The sequence below is a fragment of the Trachypithecus francoisi genome, unplaced genomic scaffold (genome assembly GCF_009764315.1).
Source record: "Trachypithecus francoisi isolate TF-2019V2 unplaced genomic scaffold, Tfra_2.0 Lachesis_group14, whole genome shotgun sequence".
Taxonomy (NCBI): Eukaryota; Metazoa; Chordata; class Mammalia; order Primates; family Cercopithecidae; genus Trachypithecus; species Trachypithecus francoisi.
Window position 1 is genome coordinate 47,822,378 of NW_022681459.1, and position 25,618 is coordinate 47,847,995.

At 43.5% G+C, this 25,618-nt stretch overlaps 1 protein-coding gene across 3 annotated transcripts in view; it reads left to right on the forward strand.

Moving 5' to 3' along the window:
- ZNRF3 (zinc and ring finger 3) overlaps nucleotides 1-25,618 on the forward strand; it is a 178,196-nt gene that overhangs the window by 64,833 nt on the left and 87,745 nt on the right. The window contains exon 1 of one of the 3 annotated variants that reach the window (XM_033233114.1): nucleotides 14,492-14,602. The exons of the other annotated variants lie outside the window; for them this stretch is intronic. The gene's annotated coding sequence lies outside the window, so the exon portion shown is untranslated. Of the gene's footprint in view, nucleotides 1-14,491; nucleotides 14,603-25,618 lie in introns of those variants that run through there. 3 annotated transcript variants of the gene reach the window in all.

The following is a 25,618-nucleotide window of genomic DNA, read 5'->3' on the forward strand; positions in this document are numbered from 1 at the left end:
CCAAGTTCTTCAATGGTCACGTATCACAGATTGTGTATCCTTAATCTGAAAATCTGAGATCTGAAATGCTCCAAAATCTGAAACTGTTTTGAGTGCTGACATGATGCTCAAAGACAATGTTCATTGGAACATTTCAGATTTTCAGATTAGGGATGCTCAACTGGTCAGTGTAATGCAAGTATTTCAGAATCTGAAAAAAATCTGAAATCTAACATTTCTGATCCCAAGCATTTTGGATAAGGGACACCCCACCCTGTAGTTTTATAAGTTGAGAAAATTTTTGTTTTAACTGACTCTTCATCCCCCGAAAAGTATTTTGAGAATGTTTTGTCTAAAGCTAAGGGCTTAATAGATGAACCAAGACAATGCCTTTTCTCTGTGTTTCTTGTTGTTGTTGTTAGGGTTTGCGTTTTTTAAAATTAAAGCCACCTTTTTTCTTTGTGTGAGCAATGACTTTGGGGTTTTAAGTTGCAGTGTTAATCTGAAAGAAGTTATATTGCTTAACAGGAACTCAGTACAATGATGCATCATCCTTCTGTAATCATGTAATGATGCCTGACTTCAAAATGACTTACTAGTATTTGGGGATTGGTGTTTGGACTGATTGTGTATGAGAAAGTGCAGGTGGACCGTCCATTTACTAAATATGGACGAATGGCAAGGGACTTGAGAGCTTTCTGTTTGATGGTGGTTGAAATCACTAGTTATGGATGCCATCTTTGTTTGGAAATGTTTGCAATTTGGGAAGAGTGAGAAGTGTTAGCGGATGATGGTTCTATGAACAGGTTGTCTAGGAGCATCAGAGTGGGAGGAGAGTGTTTTGGGGACTGGGGAATGGGTTTCATTTGTGTTTGGCAGTAGCTGGTGATGGCTGTTGATAGTTGAAAGGTCTATGGTCTCTGTTAAGGAGTACTTGACTATGAGGTTGGTTGAGTCAGAGGGTGAGTAGCTATGAACTCACAAGCTGACAGGCTTTATGCCTCCTCAGCCTTCACTGTTCACCAATTGCTTGGGAAACCTGTAAGAATGGGGAGAAGAGAAATGTAGCAGCCATATCCTGGGCAGGTATTGAGAGAGTAGTTCAAAATATTGGAATATGGGTAAAACTAGAATGCTGCACTTTTATTGGGCTCATCATTTGGGAGAAACTAGTGAGGGTAGAGTTGGTTCTCTTAAGACGGTTTAGTCTTTTAACACTTTATTTTGAATCCTTTAAGCACATAGGGGAATGCACAGGTAGACAGAATTTTCTTCCACTGATAACTTGCTATCAGCCACTTATTACTGAGTAGTATTTCATTGTGTGGATATACCACATTTTATGTATCCACTCTTCAGTCAGTAGGCATTTGGGTTGTTTTCACTCTGTTTATTATGAACAATGCTGCTATGAATGTTCATGTACAAGTTACGGACATGTTTTCATTTCTCTTGGGTATATACTTAGGAGCGGAATTGCTGGGTCATATTGGCCACTCTATGTTTCACATCTTGAGGAATTGCCAGACTGTTTTCCAATATATCTATACCATTTTACATTTCCCATCAGCCGTGTATGAGGATTCTAATTTCTCCATACCCTCTCTAATGCTTGTTATTATTTCTGTTCTTTTTATTATGGCCATTCTATATTAGTAGGTATGAAGTGGTATCTCATTGTGGTTTTGGTTTGCATTTGCCTCATGCCTAATGATGTTGAGCATCTTTTCATGTACTTATTGGCCATTCATTTACCTTCTTTGGAGAAATATCTGTTTAGATCATTTGTCCATTTCAATTGGGTTACTCATTTTGTTATTGAATCATAAGAGTAGTTACACTTTTACAGTGTTGGATCACAAAGAGATTTACCATCTGAGAAGTTAGAATTGAACATTTAAAATTCATTTAAGAATGGTTAAAAACGTGGCCGGGTGCGGTGGCTCAAGCCTGTAATCCCAGCACTTTGGGAGGCCGAGACGGGCGGATCACGAGGTCAGGAGATCGAGACCATCCTGGCTAACACGGTGAAACCCCGTCTCTACTAAAAAATACAAAAAACTAGCCAGGCGAGGTGGCGGGCGCCTGTAGTCCCAGCTACTCGGGAGGCTGAGGCAGGAGAATGGCATAAACCTGGGAGGCAGAGCTTGCAGTGAGCTGAGATCCGGCCACTGCACTCCAGCCTGGGCGACAGAGCGAGACTCCGTCTCAAAAAAAAAAAAAAAAAAAAGAATGGTTAAAAACACATTACATGTTAACAAACGTAACTTTTTTTTTTTTTTGGAGACAGAATCTTGCTCTGTCACCAGGCTGGAGTGCAGTGGTGCGATCTCGACTCACTGCAACCTCTGTCTCCCGGGTCCAAGCAATTCTCCTGCCTCAGCCTACCGAGTAGCTGGGACTACAGGCGCGTGCCACCACGCCCAGCTAATTTTTTGTATTTTTAGTAGAGACGGGGTTTCACCGTGTTGGCCAGGATGGTCTCAATCTCTTGACCTTGTGATCTGTCCACCTCGACCTCCCAAAGTGCTGGGATTACAGGCGTGAGCCACCGTGCCCGGCTACAAATAACATTTTTATTAAAAAAAAATTTTCTTTTTAAAAGATGTGGTCTTGCTCTGTCGCCTAGACTGGAGTGCAGTGGCACAATCATAGCTCATGCAGCCTTGAATTCCTGGGCTCAAGTGATCCTCCTGCCTCAACCTCCCAAGTAGCTGGGGCTACAGGCGTGTGCCACCATGTCTGGCTATTTAAAAAAAATTTTTTTGTAGAGACCGAGTCTTGCTTTGCTGCCTAGGCTAGTCTCGAACTCTTGGCTTCAGGTGATCCTCCCGCCTTGGCCTCCCAAAGTGCTGGGATTACAGGTGTTGGCCAAAACTCCTGGCCAAAAATATCTTATTGTTTTAGAAAATACAGTGAGAAGAATGGCCTTGTTTTATATATTTGCAAATCTCTTTAATGCCTTGCTTAGTAAGACAGTTGAATTCTTGCATCTACTTCTGTACCTAGTCTGTTACAATATGCTTTGGTTGAAGTATAATGAAGAAAATCTAGCCTTACACAAACATGTAGTTGGAAAAGGGAGGAGTATTTTATAGCCTGTTAAGGTATTAGTAATTATGAATATTCTTTGATACTGTATCTAAACTGGACAAGAGATAGTTTCTGAAAGATTAGTTGCAATGTGGATTCTGAAACCATGTCAATGAACTATTCCTACTCTTTCACTTTGAAATCTATTGGTCTCTGTTGCATTTGGAATGGAACTTTTACTAATGAATGATTTTATATTATCATCTCATGCATTGATCGTTTAGAAAATATTGATTCACTTAGTCATGTAGCTCTTCCAAATACTAACATATTTCATTATACAGTACTTAAAAGTTCACATTTAATTAATTAATTATTTTTAAGATGGATTTTCGCTCCTGTTGCCCAGGCTGGAGTGCAGTGGTATGATCTTGGCTCACTATAATCTCTGCCTCCCGGGTTCAACCAATTCCCTTGCCTCACCCTCCTGAGTAGCTGGGATTACAGGCATGCGCCACCACGCCCGGCTAATTTTGTATTTTTAGAAGAGATGGGCTTTACCATGTTGGTCAGGCTGTCTCGAACCTCCGACCTCAGGTGATCCGCCTGCCTCTACCTCCCAAAGTGCTGGGATTAAAGGTGTGAGCCACGGCACCCAGCCTATTTATTTATTTTTGAGTCAGGGTCTCACTCTGTTGCCCAGGCTGGAGGGCAGTGGCACGATCTAGGCCCAATGCAGCCTCTACCTCTTAGGCTCAAGTAATCCTTCCACCTCAGCCTCCAGGTGTCTAGGGCTATAGCTGCGTGCCACTGTGACCAGCTAATTAAAAAAATTTTTTTTTGTACTGATGGGGTTTTACCAAGTTGCCCAGGCTGGTCTCAAACTCCTGAGCTCAAGTGATCTTTCCACCTCGGCCCCACAAAGTGCTGGGATTAAGCGTATGCCACCATGCCCTGCCAAAAATTCACATTTGTTCCCAGTAGAAGAGTCTCTAAGTATCAGGATTCTGTCAGACTCATAGTGGTAGATAAAAATTTACCAAAATTTTAATTTTTGCTTGAAAGTTCAAATTTTATCATTGGCAAAAAATACTACCAATTGTTTCCTTGGAGTGATGGGCTCATTTAATTTTTTTTTGAGAAAATGTTTGCCCTGCACTCATCTGTATAACTGTACTTAACGGTCAGTTACTCGTTTAAGTAAAAATGGTGTTCCGTGAAAAAAATTGGCTAGTTTGGCTTATAGCTAACAATCACACAAATATTTTGTCTTAAGGCAACCATTGTGCTTTGGTATGCAGTGGAAGTGCTTTATGCGTATTTAACCATTTCGTCACGCAGAATATTTTTTATAAATGTACTCAAGGGTTGAGATTTAATAAAGTTAATAGTTTTTATTGCTTCATCTACATTGCTTCATCAACATTCTTAAGGAAATTTTTATTTCAATTCCAAATATACAATGATCAAGAATGCAGTTTAATGTCACTGCTGTAATTCTTGCAACAGTTTTTCCCACCATTGCTTTTATACACGAATCAGTGCAAATGTCAGCAGACTGTAAAAGGCTAATAATGTCTTTGTGTTATTGCAAAAATGGTTTTGCCCTCACAGATTACCTGAAAAGGTTGAAGGACAAACCCCCACCCACCGCCCCCTGCCCTGGGCTTGCAGATGGGATGAGAACCACTGGGCTAGACAGCGTTTAATGGAAATGGGTGTTTTGAAGGTGCTTGCTTCTCTGTTATCTGAGACTGGTAGCATAACCTTGCATGGTGATAGCAGCAAAATCTGTATAGTGTTGTGTACCTTGTTGCGTTGTTCTTTCCAGTCTTTAGCAATATGCAAAAATCACAAAGCACTAACCACTGAGACTCCTTTGAAAATAAACTGCTTCGTCATTTTCTTCTTCCTTTCCTTTTCTTTCTAACAAGAAAAGCACCTCTTCAGCACCTAGCTTGGCAAATGTGCTGTTTCCCTTATTTCATGTTTTGAGTTTCAAAAAGACAGTGGCTCTTTGGGCCTTCCTCCATATCTCTGTTTCTGAGGATACTCGTTATACTGAGAACCCTTGATTGATGTCTAGTTCAGGCCCAGGCCAGTGGCTGGCAGTGACCTGATTCTTGCCATGTAAATCCTTACTGAATGGCATGAGACTCCAACTTAGCAGTTCATGGAATTGTAAGGTGAGCCCAGTTTCCCAGCCAATTATGACTCCATCTAAAGCCGTAGCTGGGCCATTAATGTATTTTGCGCCTTGTCCTCTTTTATATCTTGCCAAACTCTGAGAGTCTACTGTATAGCTACTGGCAACAGGCCTCTGCCAAAACAGTCTATGAATGTATCATTTTACACCTCATTTTTCCTTGTTTCCCCCTGTGATGGCACCTTGCCTGTGTTTCTCTCTCCCACATCTTTCTACTCACTTAAAAAAATTATTCATTTAACTTATTCCTTTATTGTAATATTATAGACTTTTGGCTTCTGTAGTTATTTAGTGTGAAAGAGGTACTGAAGAATGAAAATGCTAATATCTTCTTATAGCGCCCTTCCTTTTTCAACCACCAGTGGTTCTCCTAAGGGCCCTCTTCTGGGTTGAATTGTATCCCCCCAAATTTATATGTTGAAACCCTAACTCCCAGCACCTCAGAATGTGACCTTATTTGGAGATTGAGTCTTTACGGAGGTAATCAAGTTCAATTAAGGTCGTCAGGGTGGGCCCTAATCCAATATGATTGGTGTCCTTATTAAAAGGGGAAATTTGGACGTATGCACACACACCAAGAGCGCGCCAAGTGAAGATGGAGGCAGTGATTGGGGTGGATTCCACAAGCCAAGAAACACCAGACTGCCAGCAGCCCACCAGAAGCTAGGGGAGAGGTGTGGTACGGCTCTCACAGCCCCCAGAAGAAATCAACCCTGTTGATATCTTGATTTTGGACTTCTAGTGTCAACTGCGAGATGACAAATTTCTTTTTTACCCAGTTTATGGTATTTCATTAAGGCAGCCCTGGGAAATGAATAGCAACTCAAAGCTGTCTGCTGTCTCCCATGGCCCTGTGGTTCTCTTGCTCACCTTGGACCTTTGTTCTTCAGGTCAAACCAAGGCTGGTCTCCTAGGGTGACCTGTGCGCCTGCCGTGTGAGGTTCCTCCTCAGAGCAGTGCTCTGTGATGCTCACACTAATGAAGAATGCAAGGTTGAGGACTGTGTTTCCTGGAAAGATGGATAGAGATGGTTTAGGGACTCAGAGACAGGCGACTCCATGTACCTGCTCCCATCCCGTTTGCATGTACCTCTTACCCTGCATTGATGAGAGGTATTAAAATCCTACTGGCCTCCACTTGCTCCTCTTCCCCGTGGAGCAAGGAGCACTGAGCCAGCATGGGTGTATCTGGCTTTCTTTTCTCCAAGTGCATTCTCCATGGGACCCTTCTGCGGGTTCCCAGCTGACCGCTGGTTTGCACCACACAGCCAGAAGTGGCCAAGAAAAGCGAGCTGCTGGATGGAAATGCTCAGGGCCCCAAAACATTACTCTTCGTGGTAGTTTGGTTCTTGCCAGGGTGTCCTTGTAAAACTTTTATGAAGATGTTGTTGTACTTGCATTGGAGGTTGAAAATTGCTGTTAACCTTGCTAAGTCCCATGTCCCCCAGGAATGTGGAACGCTAAGGAAATGCTCTGGCCCTCCCTTCTGGACGGGCGCTCCACTGCAGCAGCTGCCTGCATAGAAAGTTGAGCTGGCTGGCTGGATTAAGGGACATCAGCTAGGCCTTTGTTTAAAAATATTTAAAATATGTTTGAACCTCCCTTTATCAACAAAGAACAGTTTCTTTCAGCAGAGAGAAGTTTTTCATTTCCATGTTTTTTGTTGTTTTTTTTTAACCATTTTGTTTGATTCTTTTGTGTATTAGTGACTTTAGAAAAGTGTTCCCATTCACAGTTTGAAAGCCAAGTATAAAAGGTATTGCATTGTTATTTTCTATTTTACTTAAGAAAAAAGAGCATTTTGCTTCTATTAAGAACATAATGTTTATGAAGATAATCTTCTGGCTTGAGTTAATTTTTTCTGGTGCCGAGCTTTGATAGTTAAAAAACAAGAACATGTTTGCGAATGTATTTAAAACATCTCTGGAATTAGGAGTTCATGGAGGTATATTAGGTAATGAGAATGAGCTTTGGAAGTTACAAAGAAATAAAAGAGGTTCCTGTGTCTGAGTCTGCTGGTATGAGAGCCAGGAGTATTAACCTCCAGAGGGTCCTTGACTATTAGGTCTTTTGAGTTAAGTTTCAGGATAAGGCAGCATTTTTCTAAAATCCAGGTTTTCCCTTGCCTGCCTTTGTGATGATCACAGTGTGTATCAGGTTTCTGCTTAACTTCAGATCTTCTTTGGGTATCTTCCCAGTGTTATTAGAAACCTGAGATATTTCCCTACTTACTTGCAGGAGGAGCCAGCATGTTGCACAACTGCAGGGGCCCCATTCATCTTAGAGTGTATGGATTAGACCAGGGCATCAAGGGCCGTAGGCAGCGTGCAGTGCTATGTGCAGGTGCTAGCAGGGAAGGCATGGTAGGTGAAGGTTCCTGTTTCTTGGGCGCATTAATATGGAATTATTTTTCAAAACAGATTCTAGCCATACCCTTGTTATTCCATGTTTTTAAACCAGATCATTCATCTTGAGGAGTACTCAGCCAACTCTAGGTACGGCTTTTCCTCTAGCCCCTCAGCCACTGCTTGACAGGATTGTGAGGCCACAGCTTGTGAGAGATCAATCTGGAGAATTATTAGTTGTCTCTTAAGTTGCTTTAAAATCGCTTGGAGGCCAACCCTGAAGTTTAGGAAAAGAGTGTACTTGTGTTTCTTCTGTTTACTCCTTTCTCCTCTAAGTGTTCTTGTTGACTCTGGAGACTGGAATATGAGTAAAGAACATGAAAGGGATTTCAGTTAAATATTAGAACCTTTCAAGTTTCAGGGCTTTCGACTGAGCTTAGTGACGTGCCACCGATGACCAAGGTTCCATTATATCCTGAAAGGATATTTCTCTAAGGCCAATTAGCCATCAATCATTAATCAGACACTTTACAAATGGTACTTATATTAGGTTGAATCTTATGACCTTGCCATTTTTGTAGATCAGAAATAGTTGGATATTGGCAGTTTCCCATGGTTTTACCTGGAGTCCTCTGGAGAGGCCATGTAGCATTGTGCTTCAGAATAGGGACCTGGGACCTGCATGCCTTGTGCTGGGCTGGAATTTTCACCTTGGCACTTATTTGTATGTGACATTGGACAGGTCACCCACTGCCATTGGCTGACATTGATTGCTCTGAAAATGGGTGATTGTGGTTCCACACCATAGGGTTGTTTTTAAGATTAAATATGTCCATGTATGTGAAGCACCTAGGACAGGGCCTGGCACACGGCTCACTCTGTGTGTGGTTTTTTTCATGACTTCTTCATTCTTAGGACCTTCATAGTTTCTGCCATATCTGTGTGCCACCTGTGTAGTCATTGTCTTGGTCAGCACAGGCTGCTATAACAAAGTACCAGGGACTGTGTGGTTAAAAACAGACATTTAGGCCGGGCGCAGTGGCTCAAGCCTGTAATCCCAGCACTTTGGGAGGCCGAGACGGGCGGATCACGAGGTCAGGAGATCGAGACCATCCTGGCTAACACGGTGAAACCCCGTCTCTAATTTAAAAAAATACAAAAAACTACCCGGGCGAGGTGGCGGGCGCCTGTAGTCCCAGCTACTCGGGAGGCTGAGACAGGAGAATGGCAGGAACCCGGGAGGCGGAGCTTGCAGTGAGCTGAGATCCGGCCACTGCACTCCAGCCTGGGCAACAGAGCAAGACTCCATCTCAAAAAAAAAAACAAAAAAAACCCAGACATTTATTTCTCATAGTTCTACATGCCGGAAGTCTGAGATCAGAGTGCCAGCATGGTCGGGTTCTGGTGAGGGCCCTCTTCCTGGCCCTCTTCTTGCTGTCTTCTTGCTATGTCCTCCCGTGGCAGAGAAAGCGAGAGTGAGTGAACAAACTCTCTGTCATCTCTTCTTAGAAGGGTCCTAATCTCATCATGATGGCCCTGCCCTCGTGACCTTATTTAATCTTAATTACCTCCCAAAGACTCCACCCATCTCCAAGTGCATATTGGGGGAGTTAGGGCTTCAAAATATGACTTCTGGAGAGACCCAATTCAGTCCATAGCAGTCATTTATTTAGTGTTTTTCTTAAAAGTGGCAATTTTAAAAAACAGAAATAACTTGGGCCAAGCGTGGTGGCTCACGCCTGTAATCCCAGCACTTTGGGAGGCAGAGGTGGGTGGATCACGAGGTCAGGAGATCGAGACCATCCTGGCCAACATGGTGAAACCCCATCTCTACTAAAAATACAAAAAAATTAGCCAGGTGTGGTGGCGGGCACCTGTAGTCCCAGCTCCTCGGGAGGCTGAGGCAGGAGAATGGCGTGAACCTGGGAGGTGGAGCTTGCAGGGAGCTGAGATCACGCCACTGCATTCTAACCTGGGCAACAGAGTGAGACTCTGTCTCAAAACAAAACAAAACAAAACAAAAAAACAGGAATAACTTATTTCGTTGATTCTTGGATGCTTTTCTTGTTTTTGTATATTGTCTGGGAAATTAGAATTAGAATGTCTCTTTTTTTTTTTTGAGTCACTCTGTTGACCAGGCTGGAGTACAGTCTATGACCATGGCTCACCACAACCTCTACCTCCTGGACTCCAGCAATCCTCCTGAGTAGCTGGGACTACAGGTATGTGCCACCATGCCCAACTAATTTTTGTATGTTTTATAGAGACAGGGTTTCACCATGTTGCCCAGGCTGGTCTTGTAATTCCTGGGCTCAAGGGATCCTCCCACCTTGGCCTCCCACAGTGCTGGGATTACAGGCGTGAGCCACCATATGCTGGGCACTGTGGGATAATATCTTAAAATCCATGACTTGTCCTGGTTTAATTTTTTTCTTGTCCACTAAAAGATATAATGGCTGATGGCATCATGGATTTGGTAGGAAATGGTATTTTTGTGTTTTTTTGGTGTGTTTTTTTTTTTTTTTTTTTGAGACAAGGTCTTGTTCTGTCGCCCAGGCTGGAGTACAGTAGTGCAATCACGGCTCACTGCAGCCTTGACCTCTTGGGCTCAAACGATCCTCCTGCCTCACCCTCTGGAGTAGCCGGGTCTGCAGGCACATGCCACCACACCCAGCTAATTTTTTAAAAATGTTTTATAGCGATGGACTCTTGCTATGTTGCCCAGGCTTGAATTCCTGGGGTCACTCAAGTGATCCTCCTTCGCCAGCCTCCCGAAGTGCTGGGATTACAGGGATGAACCACCATGCTCAACCCCTTTAAAATGGTATTTTTTAAAGGAAATATTATCAAGAGTGTGTGCTAGTTATGTTTTTCCAACCCATGTTAAAATGAATAAATGTCTGTTGTTTTAAAAAGTCCTCCTGTGTACCACCTTGCAGCCTCTGTGGATTAGCAGTGGACTCCTGGCCTACCCTTTGGGAAACATGAATGTAGAATGTAGTGTATGGTTTTCAAATCAGGTTTTGTGGATCAGCCTCTTCACCCAGCATGGCTGTGCTTTGGTTGGTCTCACGCACTGAAGTGTTACTTAAGGTTTGGATTATGGGAAGGACTTTTACTACTAAAGAGGTTGGAAAACCACACGTTTTGGGAGGCTGAGGTGGGAGGATCACCTGAACCCAGGAGTTCAAGACCAACCTGGGCAACATGGCGAGACCCTGTCTCTATAAAAACTGAAAAAAAGAAAAAAATAAAAAAAAAAGCCAGGCATAGTGGCTCGTGCCTGTGGTTCCAGCTACTTGGGAGGCCAAGGTGGGACAATCACTTGAACCCAGGAGGTCCGGGCTACAGTGAACCAGGTTCACATCACTGCACTCTGGCCTAGATGACAGAGTGTGAGACCTTGTCTCAAAAGAAAACCACATCAGTAAGCCATCTTCTCGTTTGCCTCACTAACATCCTGTTGAGGTGTCCCACAAACCAAACAGGATGTGGGGGTGCGGAGGATTATCCCCTCTAGGAGCAAGTTGCCCCATCTGGTTGAGGGAGAGGTGGTTCTGTCACCACTAGAGCACGTTGAGTGCTGCAGAGATGGTTGGCGACAGGGATGTCTGACCTGGCACATGTCGCCTTCAAGGAGGGAGTGTGCTCGTTGCAGGCTGCTTTCTGGGATGAGAGTAGGCTAGTAATGCAATGCCTGGGGCCTTCCCTGATATAGAAGGCACTGGACAGGCATGTAATACGGATAAGGTAGAGAGGGTGATAGATAGTTTTTTAGATTTTCCGAATGGCCTTTTTCTTCATTTTCTGTTTTTTGTTTTTTTGTTTTTTTGTTTTTAAAGCTGCATCCTTTTGCATTGAATGAAACCCCATCAAGGGCATCTCCTAACTCTTCTTCCCTTCTCTTGGCCAGGGCTGGTGTTTTTTGTGTGTTTGTGACTGACAATGCAGAATGGAGAATTTGGAGAAGCTAGTTTTGCCTTTTTTCCTACAGAGGGACTTGTCTACAAATAAAGGGGTCTGCCTTTCAGTCCTTTGAAGCCACCTGGTCTGACAAAGACAGGCTCCCCGTCCCTTTTTGAACCTTAAGCTGAGCAAAAAATTACTTAGTTGCTGAAAGCGGGTCAGTGTAGAGGACTTCCTGCACTCCTGCTTTGACTTCATCTGCAAGAGAGCTGAGAAATGAGTGAGGCATTTCTGCTTCTTGAGACTTCTCTTGGTGTGGCAGGGCATCCTGTTGAGGAGGGACTCCATTGCCTCATGCCCCGGGTATAAACAGTCCCAGAGGGCTTTGGAATCAGCCTGGGTCAATTCTGGAGGAGAAATAAGGCCTAATAAGCATGCCTCTTTTCCCAAAATGTAGCCACAGGGGTCTAAGCAGCTGATTGTGGGGTCCAGGGCCACCAGGAGTCTTGGCTGGTCCAGCGTATCTTGATTTGTTAAGAAGGTGGATTTGAATTCAGTCTAGAGAAGATAACATGCCTATTGTGCAGAATGCAGAGCTTTTTGTTCAAGGCTGTCTCCATTTGGAAGTAGAATGACAAAGCAGTGTAGATTTACACAGAGCATCTTTGAGTCTGTTACAACCCTAAGTTTTATGGTTTTGAGCCAGGAAAGTACTTTTCACATTCTGTCTTTGCAGTCCTGAGATTTTACTGTGGTGGCACTGCTTATGAGATAAGACTCGTAGTTACAAAATTCCAAGCTGAGGATTATCATCTAGAACCACTCCATAGTTGGATGCATGTATGTTACCCAGAGGGTGCCCAGTAAATTTATTGAACAAGTTTCTAAACTTCCAGATTGCTTTCTGATTGGACAATAATGACTGTTCTTTTTTTTTTTTTTTTTTTTTTGAGACGGAGTCTCGCCCTGACGCCCAGGCTGGAGTGCAATGGCACGATCTCAGCTAACTGCAACCTCCGCCTCCCAGGTTCAATCAATTCTCCTGCCCCAGCCGCCCAAGTAGCTGGGATTACAGGCGCGCACCACCATGCCCAGCTAATTTTTTGTATCGTTAGTAGAGACGGGGTTTCACCATGTTGGCCAGTCTGGTCTCAAACTCCTGGCCTCATGATCTGCCCGCCTTGGCCTCCCAAAGTGCTGTGGTTACAGGCGTGAGCCACCGCGCCCATGACGGTTCTTTTTGAGACCTTGGCCATTACACTGAATCCATTACACTGAAGTTTCTTGAGACTGTACCATGATTAGGGGTGGGAAATAAATGTTGTGTGCAGTTTTGGATTTGGAGAACTTTGTGGGAGTGAAGAGTCATGAAGGATGCTTTTAAAAACATAACTCTTCTGTCCATTTGTTAATAACAGCTGAGGTTGCAATTCATGGGAACAATGAATTTTGTCTTTTCTGAAACTTAGTAACCACTTGGTCTGTCAACAACTATTTGAGTAGTCTACTGGGCAGGCAATAAAGCAGTGATCAATAGATTTGGAGATGGATAAAACAGTTGGTTTTCTCTCACTCCCCTCCTTTAGGGAGGGAAAGGTATATATGAGACAGTGATTAAGAGCATTAAATGAGGGAGGCAGGCGGTGCCAGAGTGCCTTGTTTGAACATGGGTCCAGCTGACTGTGTGTTTCTTTGGGTATATGACCTCCTGAGCCCAGGGGCAGTAATCACTCTCCTGCCCACCTTACCGGGAGGAAGTGGATGTGACCTGAATTATGAGTTGTAAAGACTGAACACTGGAAATGATTGCCACTGATGGAGAAAGGGTGTAAGAGTGGCCTTTTTGGAGTGCAGAGGACACCAGGAGCCTCAGGCTCATGACTGGCCTCATTTGGTTCTCCTCCCCTCCTTGTGTACCAATCACCCAAGGAAGGTGATTCATTAGACTTCATTAGACATACTTCCCAGTTCAGTTTCTCTCTTAGCTCAGAGTAAACAAGTGACTCTCTGTTCAGAACTGAATGAATTGCATCTGGTACTTTAAGTCCTTGCGTCTTACAGCGAAGATTAAATGGTACTCTAGAGGTTTGGCAAGATGAGACTCACTTCATCACCAGAGAAGAATGGTGTCACTTGGGAGGGAGCACCCGTTCTGGTATGAAATTTCTCCTGATCACAAGTGCTTGTGAAAATTAACCTTTTGCATACTCTCATCCTTCTCAAGGAAAGGCTGAATTGCTTCTCAAGTTTGGTCCTGCAACCTTGGGTGAGAATTCTGGTTTTGTTGCAAAGCTAGAGCTCAGAAACAAGAAAGTACAAGTCCATTTTTCTTGGAGGAAGAGGGCAGGCAGCTCAGCTTACATGAGCATCTGATTCAGCAGTCCATGGCTCCCTGTGTGGGAAGTGTCCCCTTAGCTGTGGAACCCAGGTAGGTAGGTAGGTGAACACCTCACCTCATGACTGCCACACCTTATGACTGCCCATTAGTTGCTGTGTCCCCTCTCCTCCTTCTCTTTTCTTCTCTCTTTCTGGAGGAATAGTCTAGTTTGGGTTGGAGATGAACCTCTGGCCTGGGAAGATCTCTTTCAAATAATATTATGCCCATCTGTGGCTTAAGAAGTTACTCATTCACCAAGGCAATGCTTGTAGAAGTAATACCATCATGTTACCACAATAGTATTAAGTAGAACATATACAACTGCCATTTTTGTAAATAAAATCAGGAAACTGTAGCCATTTCATATGGTAATTCCCAGTAACTCTTGAGAATCTGAGTTGTGATTTCTGTCATGTAGACAAGTATGATGGACCGAATATTCATTTAATTTCCCTACCAAATTCATGTGTTGAAGCCCTAACCCCCACAGTGATGGTATTTGGAGATGGGGTCTATGGGAGGCAGTTAGGGTTAGATGAGGTCAAGGGGGTTGGACCTTCACAATGGTCTTAGTACCCTTATAAAAAGGGGCACCAGGGAGCTTGCTCTCTTTTTCTCCCCTTTATGCACAAAGAAGAGGTCATGTGAGCATGCAGGGAAATGGTGGCCACCGCAAGCCAAGAGAAGAGGCCTCAGAGTGAAACCTGCCTCCGTGGCACCTTGATCTTGGACTTCCCAGCTCCAGAACTGTAAGAAAGTAAGTTTCTGTTGTTTAAGTCTCCCAGTCTAGGGTACTTTGTTATGATAGCCTGAGCAGACTAAGATACTTAGTTCAGATAGAAAGTGAGAAGCTAATTTGAGTATGTTCTTTATCTGTTCTTGGCCTGTTTTCTTTGGTCTGGGCAAGTCATTTTCAAGGTGTTCTGTGAAGTTCATCTTCATCAGAATCACTTGGGAAGCATGTTAAGAAACCAGAGTCTGGGTCCCAACCCCAGAAATTCTGATGGGGGTTATATGTGTGTCTGGGCTGTGCATTTTTCGTTTGTTTATGTTTTTTTCTTTGAGGTAAACTTTACATGTAGTGAAATACACAAATCCTAAGTGTACTGTCTCGTGGGTTTTTAACAAATGAGTTGCTTTGTGAAACCCAACCCCTGTCAAGATAGAGAACAACATGACCATCAGCCCAGAAGGTTCCCTGGTGTCCCTTCACAATCAGTCCCCACTGGGGGTCTTCAGTGGCATCCCAGAGCCGTTTATTATGGTGGCAGTGGCTAGAGAGCTACTGTTAATTAATTTGAGCAACAGTGCAGCTGAGAAATTTGATCTAGCAGGGGGGGTCTGGGACTGCCATCCTCAATTCAAGGTTCTCAAATCCTATAGCTCTTGGGTCATATTGATAGGAGCTATATTTTTTAAAAGGGATAGTTGGGCAACTGGTTAGAAGGAAATGGCAATGAGTTCATCTTTGGGCCTATTTACTGCCCCCTTTTGAAATTGGGTTGTTTCCAGTTCTGAGTGGGGAGGTTGCATTGTTGTTCTGAGTCTCAGATTGGAGCCCATTACCTGCCAGGCTCCTGCTCATTCTTACCTCCTCTTGGAGGGATCCCAAGCAATTCTAATTCCACTAGTAGGGTTTCCCAGCCAGTCACTTTTCCCTAGCTGTTCCCAGTCGTTCTAAGTGTAGAAGCTACATCATCCTTGGCTTCTGCCTAGTGGCTCACTTAACTACATCATCTCACTTGATCATGTTGCTGTTTATCTTTTGTAACATAAAGTTTTATTATTTGACATACTATCTCAGTCTGTTCCTTTTGCTGTAATAAAATACCTGAAACTGGGTGATTTATAAAATAAATTTATTTCTCACAGTTGGGGAGGCTGGGAAGTCCAAGATCAAGGTGCCAGCAGATTTGGTTTCTGCTGAAGGCTCACTTTCTGCTTCCTTATTGCTGTGTCCTCATGTGGCAGAAGATGGAAGGGCAAAAGGGTCAACTCTTCTTCAGAACTTTTTATAAGGGCACTAATCTGTTCATGAGAGAAGAGCCCACATATTCTAATCACCTCCCAAGGCCCCTCACCTCTTAATACCATCACCTTGCAGGTTAAGTTCCAATGTGCATTTTGGAGGGCCATATACATTCAAACCATAGCGTATGCATTATCTCATTTAATCCAGAGCTAATGGTTGACATCCCATCCTACTGGGACAAGAACACATGTGATAGTTGAGCTTAAAGTATCAAAATATGGAAGGTATTCAGAGGGAACAGTGATAGTGAGCTGGAGAGTTCTGGAAAGATCATGTGGCGGCAATGGGGCTAGAGCTGGACCATGAAGAATGGATGGGGCAGAGGATGGGCAGGCAGGAGAATGGGGGATAAGGACCTCCTAGCAACTTAGGCGAATTTAGTATGGCATCTTGGTTTTATTAAATAAGTAGCATTTGATACTCTTTAGTCTGCTTTACCTTTTCCTTCCAACAACTCTGTGAATTAGATGGGACAGATGGTTAAATTCTATTTACTGTTGAGAAATTGAGGTCCAGAGAGAAAAAAAAATGCTTTACCCAAGACACACAGTGAAATTAATGGCAGCCTGAGCTTCTCACCCTTTCTATTTGAGTTTCTCCATGTCACCTGACCACCCACTGGTATCTGACCGCAAAAGACCTTCCTTGCTGACTTCCTGTGGTATTTTATTTTGTTTTGCACAGCATGGTGCTGCTATTAAAAACTAAGTCTTTTAAAAACAACATTTCCTCAGTAGCATCAAACACATGTCTTTATCTTTTTGATTCAAGCTGGTCCTGACTTTAATTTGATGTCTTTGGGATATCTTGAGGAGAATAGGGTAAGAATACATGTGGACTTTCTTTCTTGAGAATATAGGGAAGTATTAGATTTCAGAGTCCGAGGTTAACATAGTGGTCACCAGCCTAATGTGGCTATTTAAATTTGAGTTAATTAAGTAAAACTTAAAATTCAGTTCCTGGTTTGCATTTACCACATCCCAACTGCTCAATAGCAACATGTGGCTTGCAGCTCCTACATTGCCGGTATAGAAATAGAACATCGCCATTATTGCAGAATGTTGTGTTGGACAGCACTAGTCTAAAGCTGCTGTCTCAACTAAGTGACTTCTCTGTAACCTCTGACTCTCTGTAACTTCTAACTTCTAACTTCTCTGTAGGCTTGGAGTGCAGAGGGGTGCAATGAAGTTGTCTGTGATACTGATGCTTATCTCAGGCCACACTGTAATGTTCTCTGGGTCGTCTCTCCAAAAGACACAAGAAGTCACTTGTTTTTCACAGAGAGAGAACCTCTGATTCTAGCTATTATACTGACTCTTGTAGAGATGCTACAGACAGGCCATGATAGGATCTGGAGCCACCGTGTTATCATTTCTTCCATAGTTATAGATGGAGTGCTCCATGTGTCATTAGTCATTTACAGTGTTGTGTGTGTCAGCCTCAATGTCTACCCATGAGGATATATGCCTGTATTTTGGAGAGGGATGCAGGGGAGGACAGCTGCAGCCCTATCTGAAGGAATGAGCTGCCATATTGATGCCTCCATCCTTAAGAATGTTCTCTGTTGTGGTTGCTGGTCTCTGGCTGACATTTGGTATGTACATTCTTTGAGTTTGCAAGAATGAAAGGCTCAGTGCAGTGTTATAGACAGGGGTCAGCTCTTAGTTCAAATGCATTGAGAGAAGCCATTTTAGGCAGAGTGACTTGTACCCTGAACATCCTTTTGGAAAGATGAAGCAAAGAGGGTTATTGTGTGATTTCACCATATACATGGCCTGAATGGATGGTAAGACTGTTGAATGGAAGGTTGGGTAGATGAGAGTGTGCTGCCAAAGGCAAAAGGGCTCTGGCCAGGGGCCCAATACTACTGTGAACAGGATGCAAATGATGGTGGCCTCACAGGAGATACACTGAAAGGGGAGTTGGGTGGGAAAGGAGCTAACCCCGTTTGGGGTCCCCAAGACCATGTAATGAAGCAGGAAACCCAACACACAGACTGCATGAAAGCAGGACACAGTGATGATTCCTGAATGGGCAGAGGGCCCCAGAGAGGGAGACAGTGACTTGGGTTCTTTAAGGGCTCACAGGCTATACCCACAGGCTACAGATTCACCTTATTCCATCCCCTTCTGCCCTGGTGAGTTTCCAAATGAAGGGAAAGAGCCAATAGCCCTTTAGGAAGAGATGCACTAGATGAAAATCACCTGATTAAAATATTGCTGTTAATCGCGGGAGAGCGGGGTAGGGAGGGAAAAAAACCACAGGCTCAAGTGTTAAAAGCAATAAATTATATGTTAGGCTTTGCCACCCAGTATGACCTTGGGCAAGTCGCGTAAGGGCCCCATTCCCTCTGATCCTGGAGCAGGGGGAATGCCTGCCACCTGCCTACCTCATGGGGGTTTTGGGAGGATTAATGAGATAATGTCTGAGCTGTGCTTTGGGCTCCTTGGAGACAGCCACTGTATATCAGGAATTATTAGCACAAGCCAGGACAGTTTCTTGCCCATTCTTTACCTCATTAAGCTACCTATGCCTGATTACATCTGCTTATAAAAGTTCCTGCTCAAAGAAGAGTGGACTGTGAAGGTCATAACCCAGCCTGGATCTCTCCTGGTAGGTTTCATTAAAGCCACTCCCTAAACCCACACTTCTCAGCAACAGGGCACCTTGAAAGCTTAGCGCAGTGCCCCCTTCTAATGCCAGAGATAGATGGTTAGAAAGAAAAGCAAAAAAGATCCTATGGACTTTTTGCACTTCTGTGCTTTGTGTTACCATTACCAATCCACTCATATTGTAGCACACCTAGGGGAGTGACTGCCAGATTGCAGGGGATGAGGGACAAGCTCCAGGAGCCTTCAGCTACTGAGTTTTAGACTGAAACCAGGTGGCTCTAAGTTCACATACCAAGAAACCTATATTTATTGTGTTTCTAGGTGAGGGCAAGTCCATGTTGTATGAATGTGTATTATGTATAAAAGACACAAAGTAGCCAGGTGCGGTGGCTCACGCCTGTAATCCCAGCACTCTGGGAGGCCCAAGCAAGCGAATCACGAGGTCAAGAGATCGAGACCATCCTGGCTAACATGGTGAAACCCTGTCTCTACTAAAAATACAAAAAGTAGCCGGGCGTGGTGGCAGGCGCCTGTTGTCTCAGCTACTCGGGAGGCTGAGGCAGGAGAATGACATGAACCCAAGAGGCGGAGCTTGCAGTGAGCAGAGATCGCACCACTGCACTCCAGCCTGGGTGACAGAGCGAGACTCCGTCTCAAAAAAAAAAAAAAAAAGAAAAGACAAAGTATATTCAGTGTGGGTCTCTATCCTCAAAGGTCTTCATCCAGTTGGATAAATTTGACATTTATTCCTAGAAAGCTCACTAGCCTTGATATAGACCAGGGGAGAAGTCAGATTAGGGGATGGAAACACTTCAGGTCAAAGGGTTCAGAGGCCAAGCCTGGGCCAGGGGCAGAGGGGTGAGGGGAACAACTCAGCTACAACATCCTCGAGTGTATCCAGAGGCCATGCAGACAGAGGCTTGAACCACAGTTCACAGGAGACTTTCAGGTGCCTGTGATCTTCCTGGAACAGGAGAGGACAGGATTCAAGGCCATCTGCCACCCACCATCTATCTCCCGGGAGGCTGCCATGAAACGGTCTCTCATTACCTCCCAGGTTCTGATGAAGATGAACTTCTGTACTCCAGCCCCCTCAGAATAGAGTTGCAGTAAGTAAAGCTGCTTAACTACAGTGGACTCCTCAGCAACAGGGCATCCCACAAGTCACGCTGCAGTCATCTGGCCCCTTCTGTTCCAAGGTCATAATTTTTTGGTATGAAGGACAAAGCCATGGAGACCTGGCACCTTTGGCTACTCTTTATTTTGCTGTCTATGTAAGTAATAAACTGCCTGAATCCAAAAGTGGCTTGTGATACCTTTACCAGCCGAATTAGTAAGGCTGTGGCCTTGCTTTGTCTTGTATGCTTGATAAGAGGGTGTGGTCAACTCTCACCTTGACTGCGCCAAAGCTTTAGGCCAAAAGGATAGAGCTGGTTCCCAGGGCCTGTCAAAAGAGAAGGGAGCAGGACTGAGGGCAACCAGCAAAGCTTTAGACCCATGCAGACCAGTGCCACCTGGCTCAGCCATCCTAGCACAGCTGGAATTCTTTCCGTCTTTGTTTCATCAGCCACACACAAGGACACTAACACTGACATTATAAGGTTGTTGTTAAGATCGGAGATAATGTATGTTATACTTCTGTAGCAGTCCCAGACACAACTACTAAAACAGAAAATAACAGCCACTAACATTTACTATGTGTTTGCCTCGTTCCAGGCACTGTTCTGCTAGTTTTATAGGCTAACTCATCTGACTCTTACAACTACCTTTGAAGTAGATACTCTTGTTTTATGTAGATGAGGAAGCCAAGACAAAGAAGTTCAGAAATTTGCTGAAGGTCACACACAAGTTAATGGCAGAGCTGGGATTTAAACCCAGGCAGCCTATGAGTCCACTACTAATTCGGCTGGTAAAGGTATCACAAGCCACTTTTGGATTCAGGCGGTTTATTACTTACATAGACAGCAAAAGAAAGAGTAGCCAAAGGTGCCAGCTCCCCATGAATTTGTTCTTCATACCAAAAAATTACCTGCCTCAGTGGACATCAGCGATATTCCCACACTTTGCTGCTGAAAAGAAAGTAACATTTTATCCAGTCTAAGTTCTGAGAACAGTTCTGGTCTCCTATATCTTAGTATCAGGTTGAGCCTGAGTAGAAGGAAACAACAAGACAGAAGGGCTGGCAGGGATCTAAATAGAGAGGACTCTAAAAGTGATGAGTGAGTGATGTGGTTTGCAGGTGGTAGAGTATGTACTTGGTTTATAGTTAAGGAGAAGGACAAACTTCAAAAGCTGTCTTATAAGTCAAAGGCCCCAATTTAGGAATACGCAAGTGTCGGTAATACATTTAGCCAAATGCTGGACAAATTAAGGTAGATGTGACAATGGACATGAAAATGCCAAATTCAGAATGGTGGTCACATTTTGTAGGAAGAGAGAGAGAAATACTGTTTTTCAGGCTAGTATTTGATGTATTGTTACTGTTTTATATCTCAACCCCTTGATTTCTTGAAAAAGTATAAACTTGATGACTTTACTGTATAATAAATCCACCCATTGCACCTACATTGCAAGCAAACTCCACCCACTCCATAAATTGGTGCTTTTCCTACTACATCTCCTGTCTACTTTCAGATAGTTTTCCTAAAGCCCTGACTGGCAAAAGCCTAATTCTGCCCTCTGCAAATATCTCAAGTCCTTGTCTAACTAAAGGAGAAAAACATTAAAAATGAAATGTTTGAAACTCAACAGAGTGAACAGAGTGAAAACTACTGCCTATAGTCGTGTGTCACATAATGACGTTTCAGTCAACAACAGACTGCATATACAACAGTGGTTCCGTAAAGATTATAATGGAACTGAAAAATTTCTATTACTCAGTATTTACTATATTTTTTATGTTAGAGTGTACTCTTCTACTTATTAAAAAAGAAGTTGGCTGGGCGCAGTGGCTCACGCCTGTAATCCCAGCACTTTGGGAATCCGAGGTGGGCGGATCACGAGGTCAGGAGATCGAGAGCATCCTAGCTAATAGGCTGAAACACCATCTCTACTAAAAATACAAAAAAATTAGCTGGACGTGGTGGCAGGTGCCTGTAGTGCCAGCTACTTGGGAAGTTGAGGCAGGGGAACGGCGTGAACCCGGGAGGCGGAGCTTGCAGTGAGCTGAGATCTGGCCACCACACTCCAGCCTGGAGACATAGGATCTAAAAAAAAAAAAAAGCTCCATGTGTGTTACTGTGCCTAAAGACCTTCCAGTGGGACAAGATTTGGACATGGAAGACAGTGACATTGATGATCCTGACCTTGTGTAGGCCTAGGCTAATATATATGTCTTAATTTTTAACAAAAAAAGTTTAAAAAAAAAAAGTTTAAAAAGAAAAAAGCTTATGAAATAAGGATATAAAGAAAAAAATATTTTTGTACAGCTGTACAATATGTTTCTTATTAGAGTGTTATTACAAAAGTCAAAAGTTAAAAAAATTAAAAAGTTTATAAAGTAAAAAAGTTACAGTAAGTTAAGGTTAATTTATTATTGAAGAAAGGAAAGTACTTTTTATAAATTTAGTGCAGCCTAAGTTATAGGCATATAGTTTTAAAAATCTTTTTTTTTTGAGATGGAATCTTGCTATGTTGCCCAGGCTGGAGTGCAATGGTGTAATCTCGGCTCACTGCAACTTCTGCCTCCTGGTGTTCAAGTGATTCTCCTGCCTCAGCCTCCCGAGTAGCTGGGATTACAGGTGCCTGCCACCATGCCCATCTAATTTTTTTGTATGTTTAGTAAAGATGGGGTTTCACCATGTTGGTGAGGTGGTCTTGAACTCCTAACCTCAGGTGATCCACCCACCTCAGCCTCCCTAAGTGCTGGGATTGCAGGTGTGAGCCACTGCGCCCAGCCTGAAAATCTTTTATTCCATATTTTTACTGTACCTTTTCTATGTTTAGATATGTTTAAATACACAGATACTTACCATGGTGTTACAGTTGCCTTCAGTACAGTAACATGCTACACAAGTTTGTAGCCTAAGAGTCATAGGCTATATACTGTGCAGCCTAGGCGTGTAGTAGGCTATCGCATCCAGGTTTGTGTCACCACAGTCTATGATGTTGGCACAGTGACAGAATCGCCTGATATTTCTCAGAACATGACCCCGTCATGAGGTGACACATAACTATTTAGATTAAGGCTTTCAGTGAAGTAGAACCATAGACAGAAAAGAAAAGACTATCTTTGAATTGTTACTCCTTCACAGATCATCTGTCTTCTCTGTTAGTTTTGGAAACTTGTTTTATCCCTGTATTGGGCTATTTCACTGTGACATATCTAGGGGTAAATTTATGGATTTAATACATCCAGTTGAGGCTGGGTGCGGTGGCTCATGCTTGTAATCCCAGCACTTTGGGAGGCTGAGGTGGATGGATCCCTTGAGCCCAGGAGCTCAAGACTAGCCTAGGCAACATAGTGAAACCCCATCTCTACAAAAAAGATGAAAATTAGCCAAGCATAGTGACACACACTTGTAGTCCCAGCTACTAAGGCGGCTGAGGCAGGAGGATTGCTTGAGCCTGGGGGGGTTGAGGCTGCAGTGAGCTGAGATCACGCCACTGCACTCCAGCCTAGGTGACAGAGTAAGACCCTGTCTCCAAAAAAAAAAAAAAGCAAAAGAAGAAAAGAAAAAACGTAACTATATACAAGTGGAGCAAAGCACTCTGTTTTTGAAAACTTAACGCCTTATTTCACTTCTGGGAAGTTCGCAGCCTTCATCTTTCTGAAAAGGGTTGGTCTGCCACCACTCCAACACCCTTCCCCTGGATACCTATCAAAGCTGTGTTAGAGTCTTAGGTCTGCTCTCTGTGTCACTAACTACTATTTTTATTCTTCCTCTACTGCATTCTGGGTGATTTCCTCAGCATGTCTCTCAGTTCACTAATCCTATATCCATCTTTGTCCAGTTTGGATTCTCATTTAAAATTTAAATTTCAATGTCTATTTTTTATTTCTAGCATGTATGCATTATTCTTTTTTAAAAATATCCATGTACGAATATTTCCTTTCTGCCTGTTGTGTTTTATATTTCCTTATTCTTTCTTACAGCTGTAATTCCTTTTTTCATCTCCCATAGTTCCTAAAACATACACTTAAAAGTCATTGTCAGGCTGAGTACAGTGGCTCATGCCTGTAATCCCAGCACTTTGGGAGGCCGAGGCGGGTAGATCACCTGAGGTTAGGAGTTCAAGATCAGTCTCGCCAACATGGTGAAACCCTGTCTCTACTGAAAATACAAAATTAGCCGAGCATGGTGGCACACGCCTGTAATCCCAGCTACTCTGGAGGCTGAGCCAGGAGAATTGCTTGAACCCAGGAGGCGGAGGTTGCGGTAAGCTGAGATCATGCCATTGCACTCTAGCCTGGGCGACAAGAGTGAAACTCCGTCTCAAAAAAATAAATAAAATAAAAATCATTGTCAGACTGCCCTATTTTCATTTAATCTCAAATAAATTAGCCCCCCGGTGTCGATTTTGTTGACTGTCTTCTTGAGTTAGTTTTCCTTTGGTATTTTGGAAATTGGGTTGGCACACTCATGGAGTCAGAGTTAGTTTGGAGGAAGTGGTCTTCTCTGTACCATCCCTCCCCCAACAGCTTTGTGGTTACTTCTCCAAGGACCTCTAAGCCTATAATAGGTCTCATAGTGACATTATCAGGACCCCCAGGACATAGAGACACAGATAAACTTCAATCTTCATACCTCCAGGTGGCCTTGGCCCACATGCGGGCTGTAGATTGTACCTGCTTCTTCGTAACATCCTAGGCTTCACTGTGAGCTGTAATTGTCAGATGTTTTCAGTCTCCTTTCATAGCTGGGGCAGTCTAGCCCAAACCTTGGTTTTAAGTAAGGACAGTGGCTCTCATCCCACCCCACTTGGGCTACTTTTAGTTCCCAGTCCACCAGAATAGAGCTCCTAGAACCACCACCTACTTTCAGACTCAAAGCACAGCAGGACTGTGGCTTCAACATTCATCTTTGCTTTATTCTGTTCTGTTCTTCCCCCCCTCTCCGCCCATAGATATGTTTATCTTGTTTTTAAGCATAGTTTACACCTTTCATTTTCTTTTTGTATTTGATGTTTGGAATGGAGGGGAGGGAAACTGAATCAAAAATAAACTTATACACTGAGCAGAAGGTGGTATGTAAAGGAGGTAAGGATAGAGTCAAGCCTAGTGGGGGGAGATTATTCCAGGCAGAGGGAACAAGAACAAGTGCAAAAACCCTATATGGTAGGCAGGTCTGGCATGTGGGAGGAACAACAGGGAGGCCAGTGTGGCTGGAACAGGATGAACAAGAAAGAAACTGGCAGAAGAGAGGGGTGAAAGGTCATGGCAGGTCAGACATAGGGTTTTCCAGGGCTTCATAAGTCAGCTAGGAAGCCAGTGGTAACTTGTGCAGAGTAGTAATATGACATGACTTATATTTTAACAGGATTGCTCTGGCTGTTGTATTTGAGAAAAGATTGGGGAAGGGACAGTATCAGGGAGTGGAAGAGTTGAAAGGGAGCAGTTAGGAGCTCTGGCAGTAACCCAGAGGAGAAGTCAAGGGGGCTTGGAAGAGGGTGGAAACAGGGGAGGTGGTGGAAAGTGGTTGGATTCTGAATAGGTTTTGTAGGTAGAGTCAGCAGAATTTGCTGAAGGGTTGGATGTGGGTAGGGGAGAAAGGAGTCAAGGATGACTCCAATAAGTGAAATGCCATTACTTGAGAAGAGGAAAATGACAGAATAGGTTTGTTTTGGAGGAAGCTCAGTGTTAAATAATGAAATGAAAATTAGCCCTTCTTACCTGACTACAAAGATATGATAATTACTGTAAGACTCAAAAGAAGACTGAAGACTGTTATTCAGAATATAGAAATAACTCTGAAAATTCAGTACGTACACAACCCAATTAAAAGATTTGAATAGAGACTTTACAAAGAAGAGATAGGGATGGCAAATAAACACATGAAAAGTTGCCCAACAACATTAGGCATCAGTAAATGCAAAATAAAACCACAATGAGATACTGCTGCATGCCACTTGAATGGCTAAAATTAAAAGGCTGATAATAAAAAGTGTCAGTGAGGAAGTGGAACATGGG